Genomic DNA, 15925 nt, shown 5'->3' with positions numbered 1-15925 from the left:
ACCGGCCAGCGAGACGGAGGGCGGGTACTGCGGCAGATCCGGTGCAATCGTTGATGAGGAAGGTGCAAATTGCGAGTGAGCAGCGAAACTAGGGTTCCCGAATATAACCTTGTCCAGTGTAGGTTCCTCTGAGTAGTCCACTGCCTCTAGCTCCATAATGTCTGCCATAACTGTCTCCTAAACGGCGACTGAAAGCGACGGGTGGAGAATCCAATGGTGGAGCTGATGCTTGATTGTCCCAGAGCTGTAACCGCGACGATGATGCTGTGCATTTGCTGTGAAAACCCTAGCCGCGTCGATGCTGCAGTCAATATCGGTGATACCCTTTAGCCGAGACCTTCACGTGTGCGTGCCATCGAGGATAATCTCCTCCCAAGTATAACTTATAAACATATTTAATTTAATAATTATTTTTAAATATTAACTATTTAAATTGTTATTTTGATTTAGAATTACAACATTTATGGTGAAACTGATTTTGTTAAGAATTCATACTTTTTAGTTTATCTAATTATGCTTTTTTTTAATTAATTATATTGAGAAGCACATTTATTATACACAAATTTTCTTTTATATATTATGTATGTGCATAAAAATTATTTATATGTATTTCTTTCTATATATTATGTCTATGTATAATTCATGGAAAAGAAAATTAAATAGTTATAATTTTATCCAACCAAGATTAAAATAATGTGATGTATTATGAAAATTACACATTTGTTGTGATTTTAAGATTATTATTTAATTTTTTTAAAGTGTAAGTGAGTGTAAATTCAAATTTATTTTAAGAAAATAAATATTTGTAAATTTTATTAATGTTGTATACTAGATTTTAATGCTATATAGTTATACATGATGTTGATATTGAAAAAATTATTAATAATATTTATCAAATTCAATAAGAAAATTTTAATAATGATTTTAACAAAATAGTTATTCTAAAAATTTGCTCTTTAAATTAAAAAAAATGATATTATAGTAAATTATTTTAAAAACCTTTTTAAAGTGGAATAATGTTTTATTTTTAACATAAAATAAATATAGCAAAGTAAATAAGAGAAATGAAAGTAACTTCCAAGGCATTGTATCTTTTCTATCTCCTTTTATTCTCCTCATCTTTATTGTTGTCACTATAATGTAACGTAATTTTAACATAATTTTAAGGTTACCCATATGGGTTGTTTTGAATATGAGCAATATGTGTAGCCTTGGTCTCATAAAGGTAAGGTCTTTATATATGTCACCAATATGCATTTATTTAGAAGGGTAATAAAGGTAAGACTATTCCAATGTTCTTCCCTTGCATAATCAATGTTGAAATAATGCAAAAATGAAGTTTGATATTGGTTGACACACATTATGTTGATAATAATTCTGAATGCTGTAGCAATGTTGTGAGATTCCCTCTATCAATATATATGAGAGTTTCTCATAATTGAAAGAATAACCACAATAACATGGGATTTCCCTCATCATTGTTAATGAGGATTCCCCTTCATCAATGTTATTGAGGTTTGCTCATAATTGAAAATGTGACGATAATAACTTGAGATCCTACTAACATTTTGGCATTTAGTTATTACCTTTATATTGTTAAATTAGTCTTATCCTTGTTGGTTGGTTTTGTGTATCCTTTGTCTCCGATATATACCATGAATACCTAATTTTAGAAGCCATCCCATCTTTTACATTTGTTAGATTGTAAAAGTAAGTTATATTTATTGTATTGTTATATTTTAACAAATGTGGAGAACATAAAGATTAAGTCCCAAGATCATTGATCAGTGAAAGATCCACATCAATGGGCGTTGAATGCAACACCAAGGAACTAGTTGATTACCAAGATTGATTTGAGAAAAAATTTATGGTAAATAAGCTCTAAAATTTATATTCTATGTGTAGCCATTCTTTAATATACCCCAAGTTCTAACTTTACACACTCCAACTCTTGCATCCTTGTATTTAGAATCTTATTAATATTTTTGGTATCGATGGAAGAAATCTTTTGTATATGAGCATATGGAAGCTATATTAAATTCCATTTATTTGGCACTTTTAAATATGTGCCACCTCGATACATGTCCCGACTTCCATATATGAACCACTTCCATATATAGAACCAAGCTTTCATATATGTGCTTCATGGAAGATATATATATATTCTTTGCTTCCATATATGTTCTTACACTTTCATATATCTGTACATATACATATATGTGTGTATATACAAGAGTATATTCTAGATACATGTATATAGAAGTGATGCATATACAACAATTAATGCATATACCAAAGTGACACATATACAAAACTATAATTGCATATACAAAAGTAGATATAGCTTTCATTTGTGCATATATGAAATCCTGCTTCCATACATGTGTGGCTTCTATATCTGTGTACATATACATAATATACAAAATTGTGCATATATGAAAGAGTGTAGAAGGCATCCCATCTTGTACAAAATGCATCACGTTTGTATATGCATCACTTCTATATAGCTACTTTTTGAAAATATTGTGTCATTCACACTTCTCTACTTTGTTTTTATCTTGGGATTGATGAGGCCAACTTCTCTTACACCATCCCACATTGCAGTAGCACATAAGGTGATTTTGTTTCAACCCCTAGCAATGCCCAAGGCAATTTCGTATATGCATGCATATATAAAATATATATTGAAATTGGGGGTTAAAAGCATATGCTTGGTCCCCAGAGTTTGAGTTGGTTATATGGGAGATTGGTATGATGATATATAGAATATACAGAATTGTGCATATATATAAAAAGTGTGTACACACTTTTTTTCATATATGGATTCTTAAGTATCTTCCACATGTGAATGTATATATGGAAGTGCACATATATATCTGACTAGAGGCTAAAATAGTTCCCATCAACTATTTGATCCCTCGTCATTGGATTTTGTGTTGGAAATAATACTGAGAGGGGGGTGAATTAGTATTTACAAATCAATAACTTTTTTCATTTCCATAATCAAATTTATATACGCTACTTCAGTGAAGGGAACTCGCATGTGCACGCAACTATTCTTAAGGCGACTAGTGTATATCCAGTGAACTTATCATTCAGTTAGATCATCATATGTTGATCTTTAATTAGTGCATCAGTACTTTATTAAACATTAAAAAGTAACCATGTGCAGCAATAATAGAATAAACCATCACACATAAGCAACACACATCAACACCAAGATTTAAGGTGGAAACCCAATGTGGGTGAAAACCACCTACTGCTGTCATCTTTGTCTTCTTTTAATAATAAGAAAATATGTTTACAATATTGTACTAGTGCAGACTCATACTAGTACGCAGGCACCCACCGGAAGAAGGCTACAACCTTCTCTCCCTCTCCAACTTCTTCTCGAAGGGAGCTACAACCCCCTAGTTCTTGTACTCGCTGATATATTTGCTAGTACGTAGGCTTCGACCTAAAAAAGGCTACAACCTTCACTCATTCTCTAGCTGATACTGGAACAGAGCTCCAATCCCCTGATCAAATCACTAGCCACTACTGGCAGGAAGCTTTGACTTCCTCACTGAAGGCTCCAACCCTCAGTATCCTCTAGGGACCACGTTTCATAAATTTTCAGACTAGATGCTCCTGGTAGACAACAATACACATGAAGGCCTCGTTTCATCAAACTTTCATACTGGACCCATTAGTAACATTCAAGCTCAAAATTAATCACCGCTACAATACAACCATCAAATACATCTTCACCAAAACGAACTAGTCTATAGATATACAAATACTTACTTATAACTTTATTGCCATTCCCGACTTCAGACATACCTAGATCATCACATATAAAGGATAAAACATGTGTTAGAAACTAGATCTAGCCCATCCATTATCAAATCAGATAATGATAATTCATTATGATCCTGATCCATCCTTAGATCTCATCCATCATCAAACGCTTAGGTGCATATTTAGTCTAGATCAAGTAAAGCATTAGAAACCCATAACATGCATATTTGCTTTTGATCTAACAATTCATAAGATATTCATTACTTATGCACTTAGCCCTTTGATCTTCTCATCCTTATATACTTAGATCCTTTGTCAATACCTCAGACCCAAACCACTTAGGACCAATACCTTGGACCAAATACCTAGGCTCAATAGCTCAAACCAAATACCTTGGACCAAATACCTTGGACCAAAATACCTCAGACTAAATACCTCGGACCAAAACCTTGGCTTTCCAACATGTACCAAATACCTTGGACCAAAATAACTTGGACCAAATACCTCGAACCAAAACCATGGTTTTCCAACATGTACCAAACACCTTGGACCAAATACCTCGGACCAAAACCTTGGTTTTCCAACATGTATGTGCTTTTCCTCCTATGGGAGTGCGTGTATATGTATACGCTCTTTTTTTCTGTGGACTAGAGTGTATATGTTGTTTTGACTAATTGGACCTTTGTATACTTCATCAACCGCTTTACATCAACATTTTCATTTACATTCTTTATTTTGATTAGTAGACCTTAGTTCCATCTTCCTTTTCTTTTGTGCCAATGCCCTGTTACCTCTAAATAGACCTGTTACATTGTAATTTCCCATATTACTTCTGAAATGATTCCTTTGAACTATCATGCATTATGTCACATATGATATCTCTCATTCAGATTCATCTAGTTACGTATATTCATCTAGTTACCATATACAAGTGAGTTGTTCTGCTACAAGTGGGTTGCCATCAAGTACAACACATGCATCATAATGCCAACAATCTCCCCCTTTCGACTTTATGGCAACCATGTTGGTGTTGATTACTACAAGCTGTAGAAACTGTTAGAGATCAAAAACAACACCAAAATACTCTCCCCCTTTGACATAAAGGGCAAAGAGCAGACCAAGTTATTCTCCCCCTTTGATATCAAGGGTAAAGGGTTGACCAAAATGAAAACTTTCATATCTGAATAGCTGAATATGAACATTGATCATACATGCTAGGTTTTTTTATTAAACTCCCCCTTTGAACTTGTTGAGATGCACTATACCGTCCATCCTCCCCCTAAGCACATGCAGAGTCTATAAAAATATTTTCCAAATGAATAACATGACTCTATAACTCAGCTATGTGAGTATGACCTTCCTATCGCTAATGACTCATACATACATCAATCTCCCAACCAAGTGGGAATATACTAAATTTGACTCATCTACCCAACCAAGTGGGGATATACCAATTGTTTATACATGGCTAAAATATAGTAATTATTACATGATCATTCCCATGCATAGTGGGCATACAAATTACATCATATGACTGAGACGGAATCATTAAAAGACTACAATAGAGAGAGACATATTACATCATGGGTCTTTATATAACCTTTACATCGAATGATATTTATAAAATAGACCAAAGATCTAAACAATACCATCATAGTCATCGTCAACTATCATACATCATGTATGATCTACACCACAAGCATCTGTCAGCAACATCCAGACCAACAACCTGTATATGTCCATCATTATTTCCCAAGATATGACCATGTAATTATCATCAACCAGTGACAAATATGTTTCATTTATATATCAACTCATCCTGTTGATCTCATCAAGAACAACTTGCTCTATTTCCTTAATAGAAAGAGCCTTATCATAACCTTATATATCATATCTCCAAGCAGTAAGACAAATAATTCACATCGTATCATATGTATGTGAAAACACCATATTGATCATCTATGATCATAGCATCATCAACAAGACCTGCATGATCTTTCCACAAGAACCCTCAATATATCAACCATGTAACATCACTTGGAAACATCCCACATATGATAAGCATCAACCATGATAATCAACATATGTGAGTATCAAGCCTATCATCATAAAGTAAGAATTCATCATCATTATGTGACTAAGTAAGCCATGTCTCCAAATGGATATGGAACCTTTAACATCATCATTCTCCTAGTTAAACAATAATATCTATCAATATGCAACTTAAGTAATCATCCATGTATCCAATCATAATGTGTATCCAACAATATGTATCTAGAAAACCATGAGCTCATAGTCATTTGTCAATATTTCTTGATATCATCAACAACAACAATCCTCAACTTCATGAGAGCCAAGAACTATAGGAATCTTGCATCATAACTACACCATATGGACTTTATGCCTCTTTGAAGCCATGACGATAACAACATAAAAGAAATGTGTGGTTCATCATCAAATAATGAAGTTGTTACTCAGGCTCTGTACTTTTCCTTTTCCTAATGAAGATCACCATGTAAGAAACATATATGTACTGTATGCATTATCAAAATGTCATCCACAATCATCCATAAATATGATTTGAATAACAACTATGAAACCCCAAGCAATATAAGTATCATCTGAGACTTCATTGTAGGAAACTCATAACCACAACATAGCATGATGTATCTTTTAAAAAATTTAGCCACATAAGCATCATCACCATTGATAAGAATCATTAGGTACCAAAGACTTCTAAACATAATGCCAACAATGCATTATTATAAGCATAGCATATTCTCCCCCTGAACCTGTGCCACCTATTTACTGTCAGATCTAATCATTGCATATATCAGTAAGAAATATCAAGACATCATCATCAATTAGATATACATAAAGTCATCAACAAAATATGAGGATCAAAATCACTTCTAAGTAACATCCACAGACTGTAGTCATCAATCATCAAGACATAAAAGATAATTGATAATTTTCTAAACCATATCAGATCATTTTTCTGAGTCTGTCCCACTGCTTCTTCATCAAACCAACATATACGCGACTGTGCAACTTCTAACTCACGTATATATGCGACTTGTCTTCATGATAACTACGTATGAGAATTAGAACACTGAAATTTCATAGTTCCTCCTGAGTCTGTTCTATCTGGATACAGAGCTATGCCACATATTTCTAGTTGTACTTCCTTCTTCTTCCATACCTTGGAGTGTGATGATGTTTGCTTCTTTTGGTGTGTTGGCCAAAATTTTCTCCTGAATTCTTTTGCTATATGTCCAAACTTGTTACAAGAATAACATCTTATATGTTTCATATTGCTTCTATAGCAATAAATGGCTTTGTGGCCAAACATAATGAAAGAAAAACAATATCCCTTAAAGTACTTGGAAGTTGATGATCTTTCTGTGTGACTGTCATTAGCTTGAACCATTCTACTTCTGCATTTGGCTGCAACATGTCCAAAATTATGACATATAAAAAATTCAACATTATTCATCTGAGGAAAGAATCGATTAACACTTCCATAGTTAGGAGTAAATGATTTTATTTGAATACTTCCTTTCCTTGGTTGATGATTGGGTTGACCTCTTATCTCCTTTTTTAGCATTTTAGATTTTGCACTAGATTTCCTTACTTCAGTTTGTGAGTTAGATTCACCTTTAATGGTTTCATGAAAACCAAGACCAGATTTGATGGCAGGAGACCTTTGACTACCAAGAATATCATCAAAAATCTTAGTACTATCTTGAAATCATAAGAGTTTATCCTTTTCTTCTAATTTACCTTTTAGGATATTTACCTCAACCTGATATTGTTCTTCCTTTTCAAGATACTACTTCCTCATGACTTCTTTAGCTTTTTTCCTTCTTCCACTTGTTGCCTTAATTCGAGAACTTCAGTTTCTTGTTATTCAAATGCTTGGAGTAGTTCTTCATTCTGCTTATTTTAATTTATGAGATCTTCTTTTACAGAAACGACCATAGCTTCAAGACCTTCACAGTAGCTAGTTCTTTCTATAAGTTTCTTGGTTATTGTCTCCTTTTCATTCAGTTCATTTCTCAATGATGTCACTTGATCCTGTAGCCTTTGATTTTGATCTTCCTTTTCTTTGTATTGCTTCTTTATTTTGTTTCCTTCCTCCAACTAGGCTTTTAACCTGGTAACTTCTTCTTTGTAGGCACATTCCCTTTTATCAATTAGATCTTTTTGATCTCTAATTGTGTCTGTGAGATTTTTAAATTCTTCCTCTATTTGATTTCTTTCTCTTTCACCCATAAGAGAAAATTCAGTTGTTTTGCTGTCACATTCATTATCTTCAAATGAATAGAGAAATGTATCACCAGAGGACAATAAATTCATACCTGATAATTATTTTGCTTGTTCATCTTCATTCTGAGGTGATTCTAAATCTAAAGAGTTGCTTCCACATAGTGGCCAATCATCTCTCCCACTGTCACGGTTCCTTTGAGATGTCTTCTTCTTTTGAGGTGATTTCTTCTTTTGCTTCTTTCCCATTGTTACTACGGATCTCCTTCAAGCGATCAAGCTTCTGCGAAAGGACCTGCTCTGATACCAAGTGTTGGAAATAATACTAAGAGGGGGGATGAATCAATATTTACAAATCAATAAATTTTTCATTTCCATAATCAGATTTATATACACTACTTCAGCGAAGGGAACTCGCGTGTGCATGCATTTGTTCTTAAGGAAACCAGCGTATATCTAGTGAACTTATGATTCAGTTAATTCATCATATGCTGATCTTTAATCAGTGCATCACTACTTTATTAAAAATTAAACAATAACCATGTGCAGTAATAATAGAATAAACCATCACACATAAGAAACACACATCAACACCAAGATTTAAGGTGGAAACCCAATGTGGGTGAAAACCACCTACTGCTATCGTCTTTGTCTTTTTTTAATAATAAGAAAAAATGTTTACAATCTTGTATTGGTGCAGACTCATACCACTATGCAGGAACCCACCTGTAGAAGGATACAAACTTCTCTCATTCTCCAACTTCTTCTGGAAGGAAGGTACAACCCCCTAGTTCTTGTACTAGCCAATATATTTACTAGTACGTACGCTTTGACCTAGAGAAGGCTACAACTTGCACTCATTCTCTAGCTGCTACTGGAAGGGAGCTCCAACCCCCTAATCATATCACCAGCCACTACTGGCAGGAAGCTTCGACTTCCTCACTGAAGGCTCCAACCCTCAGTATTCTCCTGGGACCAAGTTTCATAAATTTTCAGTCTCGATGCTCTTGGTACACAACAATACACATGAAGGCCTCATTTCATCAAATTTTCATACTGGACCCATTAGTAACATTGAAGCTCAAAATTAATCACCATTGCAATACAACCATCAAATACATATTCACCAAAGCGAACCAACGTATAGATCTACAAATACTTACTTATAACTTCACTGCAATTCTCGACTTCAGACATACCTATATCATCACATATAAAGGATAAAACATGTGTTAACAATCATATCTAGCCCATCCATTATCAGACCACATAATGATAAGTCATTATGATCCTGATCCATCATTAGATCTCATCCATCATCAAATGCTCAGGTGCATTTTTAGTCTACATCAAGTAAAGCATAAAAAACCCATAACATGCATATTTGCTTTTGATATAACACTTCATAAGATATTCATTACTTATGCACTTAGCCCTTTTATCTTTTCCTCCTTATATACTTAGATCTTGTGTCAACACCTTAGACCAAAACCACTTACAACCAATACCTTGGACCAAATACCTCAGTCCAAAACCTTGGTTTTCCAACATGTACCAAATACCTTGGACCAAAACCTTGGTTTTCCAACATGTACATGAGTTTCCTCCTGTGGGAGTGCGTGTATATGTATACGCTCTTTTTGTTCTATGGACTAGCATGTATATGTTGTTTTGACTAAGTGGACCTGTGTATACTTCATAAACTGCTTTACATCAACCTTTCCCTTTACCTTCTTTATTCTGATCAGTAGACCTTAGTTCCATATTCATGTTCTTCTGTACCAATGCCCTGTTACCTCTTAATAGACCCATTACACTGTAATTTGTTGTATTACTTCTGAAATGATTCCTTTGAACTGCCACGCATTCTGTCACATTTGATATCTCTCCTGTAGATTCATCTAGTTACCATATACAAGTGAGTTGTTCTGCTACAAGTGGGTTGCCATCAAGTACAACACATGCATCATAATTCCAACATTTTGATTGTCTAATTTTTGGACTATTTGGTAGGATGTCGTGGGTTATGTGATGGATGTCGCATCAGATACTTGATAGAGTATTCATCTTCTCGTTGTCGTTTATATGAATAGAGGCTATAGTCAAATATCTGATGGCCATTTGTCCTGCCAATTATTCAACAGAGTTCCACTGACAAGTCTGGAAAATGAGGCCCGACAGATTCACGATAGAATTCTATTGAATGTCCAACACTAGGTCATCAGATTCTAGTGGACTTTGTAGTAGTGTTACAATTTTCCCATCACTCATTAATAATTCATGGACGATATTAATTTATTTAGTGAGCCAACTATTCAAGAGATACGGGCATTAGATCTAATCCTCTCAAATTTTCAAGTGGCCTCTGGCATGATGATAAATGGGGAGAAATCTAGCATGTATTTATTCAATACCAATATTTTGGTGCAAAGGAATCTACTGAGAAATATTGAATTTCAAATGGGTTCCCTACCAACCAAATACCTTGGCATCCCTCTTGTCATTAATTAACTGTGATTTTCATGTTCGTTGGAGATGAATGAAAATATATTTAGGTGGTTGGACAACTAGACCTTCAAAGTGTTGAATCTTCCCATTCAAATTAGTCTAATTAAGGTTGTTCTACAAGCCATTCTGATTGATCAGTTGTCAATATACTTACATCTATAGCATATAAGAACATTGTTTCTATTTTTCATAAATTCTTGTGGCAAGGGGATCAACACGACAAAAACTGGAATCTAAAGTCTTGGGAGAAGGTGTGTCTACCAAAATCGGAGGGTGGTCTTGTTTTGAGGGACAATAGAACTCTTAATAAAACCATGGGAGCCAAATTATGGTGGAGATGGCTCCATGGAGGTTAAGAGTTGTGGAAACTAATATGCAATAGGAAATGTAACCTGGTGATCACTCAAGCTAATAAAGTGCGATAGTCAAATTTTCCATCAGGGTCATTAATATGAAATATAACATTGGAACAAAAGCCTTTTATACAAGATCACATGTTCTAGGAAATTAGAGATGGTGGAACAACCAACTTTTGGGAAAATTCTTGGCAACAAATCCCAAGGATGGAGAGGAGTTAATATGTCCTAAAGAGTACACCACGAGGACAAGGGCAGTAGTGGTCCCTAATCTCTGGAAAGAAATATCCTCGCAAGATTAGTGGTGATAATGGAAACGTAGGATAAATAGGATGAGGAACATTTTTCACAGGGATAACAAATTATGGATACATAACTAAAAGAAAGGAAAATTCAGGTAGTGTGAGGGGGAGACAAGATGAGATGGGGATATAAAACATAGGTTTTGTTCACCATCAAAGAGACTTATGGAATTATGGAAAATCACAAGGAAATCCCAAAGGATCCCCTCCAATGGAATATTTGGGAAGGAAAGTTATGGTCGAAGGTAGCAAGCTTCCTCTGGTTAGTTGGTTGATGTCGACTCCTAACATGGGACCTTTTGAGGAGAAAAGGCTATATAGGACCATTGTGGTGCCCCATCTCTCAACAATATGAGGAAAACATTAACCATCTGTTCAACACTTTTGCAAGAATGGAAATTCTCTGGTCTAGGATTTGTAGCCTTTTTGGCTATTTAGATTGCTCCCCTAAGAGTTTGTGGGAAACAATTGAATCTTGGAATCCCTCTCTTTTCAAAAATCTAATTGTGAATAGGTCTTGTGGTTTGGTTTTGTGTTTTCTTTTGTGGACGGTATGGAAATAACATAATAGAATCATATTCAATGATCTAAATAAAACAGAGCATTCTATATGGAAATACATGAAGCTTAATATGAAAGAAATAATACTAACTAAGAAGTAGGCAGAAGACGATTGGAATGTGGAAGGCGAGGAAGCTCAAATTTTACGAGACTTAGAAATCTTGCAAAATATGGTGGCATTGGATGACTCTCAGTGAGTTAGTGGTCTTGGCTTGTCTCCAACAACATTTTCCCTTCCTCCATAAGGATTTATCAAGCTTAATTTTGATGGGGCCTCTAAAGAAAATCCTGGGCCTATTGGGTATGGGGGAATATTTCGTGATGATCACGACCATCCTTTTAGGTTTTATGTTGGATAATTTGGGTATACTAGTAATAACATGGTGGAATTAAAAGCTCTCGAAATAGGTCTATTCCTGGCTCATGAAGAAGGATATACCAAGTGATAGGCTAATGGAGATTCATAGTTGGTTGTGAATGTGGTTCAAAAAATAATCAATGGATCTCTGATTCAAAAAGTCATTAAGAGTTGGCGCCTTGATATTTTGGTGAATAGAATTCAAAACCTAGTGCTCTCCTTCCCTTATGTCATCACGACACATTCAAAATGGTTGGAGAACAAAGTTGCAGCTTTGTTGGCAAATTAGGGAAGCCAATTTTCTAGCGTGGAGCTAACTTAGAATTGGCTACCCCAAAATTTCAATATTTGAACCTAGTAGTTGAGTAGTATCCTGGAGAGTGGCACAAAGGCCCCAATCGAGGTAGATGATCAAGGTCATATCAGGGATAGGGGATGGGATCATACCCCTCTCATTATTTGAACTAGGGTACATGTGGTGTATGTGCAACATGCATAACATAACACATGGAAGTTTTAAGATCTTGGGTGGCAGGCTTATATGCGGGATGGCGAGATTAATCTTAGTGTTTGCAAGCTTAGGTATGTATGGTTGTCTAGATTTTAACCCCATATAGAAATTACCTACATACGAATTCTAAAACATAGAAAATAAACAATGCGAGAGCATAACACATAAAAAACACATATACACAGCTAGATTTTCCCCTGGATCCCAAAACCAGGACTACCAGCTTGATTTTTCATTATATTCATTTCAATGTTATAATACATATTTATACATGCCGAAACATCCAATACCATGGACCAAAAACCATCGTGTCCAAAACGATGGACCGAAAACCATTGCATCCAAAAAACATGTGCGAAAATCATGCACAAAACCATAGGTGGGTCCGCCCAATGTAACATAGGTTCTAAAACCAAAATTTTCTGGGGCGCTGCGCTAGACCCCATAAAGTGGGGTTATGGGTACCCCTCAAACCCCTTGTGACCCCCCCCCCCTATAACCCCCAGTTAACTATGTGCGCTAGTCGTGGAAAGAATATAACACAACCCAACAGGTTGTGATGGTGGAAAAGGATGTGAAGAGTTTATGCAGGTCACTAACCTATGAATGCTCCTTAGATTATGATATTTTGCAATAATGACTTTTGTGTGCAAGTGGGGATTTCCCTGTGGTATTTGTTATCACCCCAAGAAACTCTCCTAGGTTGTATCTCAGAGATGCTCGGGAACATTACAAACTCAACAAAAATGTTGGAAATAGGTGGATGAGTGGAAGAAATGATGCATATTCAAGCCAGATAACCACTTCTAATATGCTTAACCCTAGACATGGGTGAACACCGCCATACTACAAGGCTTTAGACCACCAATTACTCACAATTTGAGGATTAAGTGAACATGGAGAAAACTGACCACACCAGCAAATACACAAGACCATGTGATGGCCGGATGCAACTAGTAAGAAGGTCTGAAAATCTATTTCCTAATGCATAGACAGGATGACAGCTCTCTAAGCACTAAAATAACAGAAACCTGCATAACACATTCAATGATACATACTAGATTCTAACACAGAGGTGGGATGACAGCCCCTCTAATGCTAAACATCAAGAGCACATGAAAAATGCATAACAAGCATAGCCTGGAACAAAGAAGAAGTGGAAAGTGAGCAATTAACAGAAAAAGAAGCTTGTATTAGCTGAAAATGAAGACCAGACGCTGCAGGTATCACAGTAGTTACAGTCTCCAGAAGTTGAACCTTACATCAGAACTACAACCATCAACCCTCATTACATCTGTGTTCTAGGTATAAATAAAGGTTGATTACAAAATTCTTTGCTATCCTATGCGTGGAGGAGTCATTACTGACCACCAACCACATTAATTATCTAATATGGGTCTCTGATACAATCTACTGCTTTAATAAGTGAATTTGATATTCTCTAGTGCTCGGCCGTCCTTCTTGCACAGGGGAGTATAATATGAAACAGGCTCCATTACTGATAAGTACGTTTAACTGCTCGAGGCACGTCTTTCCTGCTCTTCGGCCATAATTCTCTTGAATACAGTTGCTGAAGAATAACTGCACCAGGTACAGATAGTTGCTTGCCATTATCCTTCAGAAGCACAGCTCAATCAAAGGTGGCGTAGACCTCATGGCAAGTGGACACACTGAATGGATGAATAGGTTTGACCGTCGGTTTTCACAAATCAACGGTGGAGATCATTTGCGGAGGGTATCGGGCAGAAATTGTGGAGGACAACAATGAGCCGTTGGATCCCGGGCAGGCAGATCCAATAGCTGACAAGGGGCTAACATGCCTGGGTGATAGTGAGCGGGGACAGGTGGGACGAGCGGTAAGTGGTATTCCCCACACCGCTTACGGGAATGGGCAGTAAATGTACAGTGGAGTGCGATCCCATTCATTGGTTGACGCGTGGCCGATGGGACCGGCAGCAAACCGCTATCCCCACGGGTTATTGCGTGTGCAAGTTTTGGCAGTGGGGGAAGCGAATGCCTTTGCATCTCATGGAAAATGATTGGACGGCGGGGGTTAAGAGCACGTGTTTATAACTAATGTGACAGGGAAGGACCTCATGGGAAGCGCTTTTTGCGACGGCATGCGGCTATATGGGTTTAACACCATTAGCACCTGAGGCTTTATTTAAATGGGGCTTTGATGGATTTCAGGGGTTTTAAATAGGAAAAGGCGAGGTTTAGGAGGGAAAAGAGACAATAGGGCTAGGGGAGTGTAAGGGGAATGAAGAAGGAGAAAGTGCGAGCAGTGGGGTGAAAGGGAATAGGCAACTGATGTGAGCTTTCTTTAAGCAAAAACAACACGGGCAAGTTGTCTTTGACCCAACAAATGCCAAAATATGTAGCAGAGCTAACACTGGCTCCTTCTGGGGATGAGATCCTCCCTGTGAGGTCTCAAGAACCTGCAGATCAATGCCTGTCCGATGAAAGAAAATTAGCAAAATTCCTATTGTTCCATTGGGCATGGAGTTTGACTGAACCTATACTAAGACTGATAGAATCAAATATTTACAATTTTAAGGCCAAAAGACCTTAAAAAACATAAACTTTCAAAAACTGCCCATTAACTGGGCCATCAAAAACTGCCTCTCCTCCCATACTTTTCAGAATGAAGGTATTGTTCCCTTGAATCTAAGAAACGATAAAAGGCCCTGTCCAGAAAGCATCAAACTTCCCATGATTTCCCTTCTTTTCCTTTAATGAATCCCACTTCAGCACCAAGTCTCCAACCTGAAAATTATTTGTCTTTGTCTTCCTTTCAAAATCATCCTTGATCTTTTTCTGATGTGTTGCAGCCTTTTCCACCAGCTATTCTCTAATCTGATGTAGCTCTGCCAAATCAGTGATCCTTTTTGCCATGTCTTCTTCTTCATTCTGTTCTTTTTGAAAGAGTTTTGCCACAGGGAGAGTTAACTGAATTTGGAATACAGCTTCAGTACCATATACCTGCTTGAAAGGAGACTTCCCTGTGGATCTTTTAATGGTCACTCTGTTAGCCCACAGTGCGTACTTGAGCTTAGAATCCCAATTCTTTTTATTTTCCTCCAACAGCTTCTTCATTATCCTTATCAGGCTTTTATTGGAGGATTCTGCTAGCCCATTGCCTTGGGGATAATATGAGGTGGAATGAACAAGTTTAATACCCATTGAATCACACAAATCCTCCAATTCTTTTGCTTTGAAGGCTGTTGCATTATCTGTGACTAATTTATGTGGACAACCAAACCTGGCAAAGATATTTTCAATT

This window comes from Pinus tabuliformis, chromosome 7 (assembly GCF_031772625.1).
Source record: "Pinus tabuliformis cultivar Carrire ecotype Pingquan chromosome 7, CPIR1, whole genome shotgun sequence".
Lineage (NCBI taxonomy): Eukaryota > Viridiplantae > Streptophyta > Pinopsida > Pinales > Pinaceae > Pinus > Pinus tabuliformis.
The sequence above is the reverse complement of the archived record's forward strand: the minus strand, read 5'-3'. Positions refer to the sequence as shown.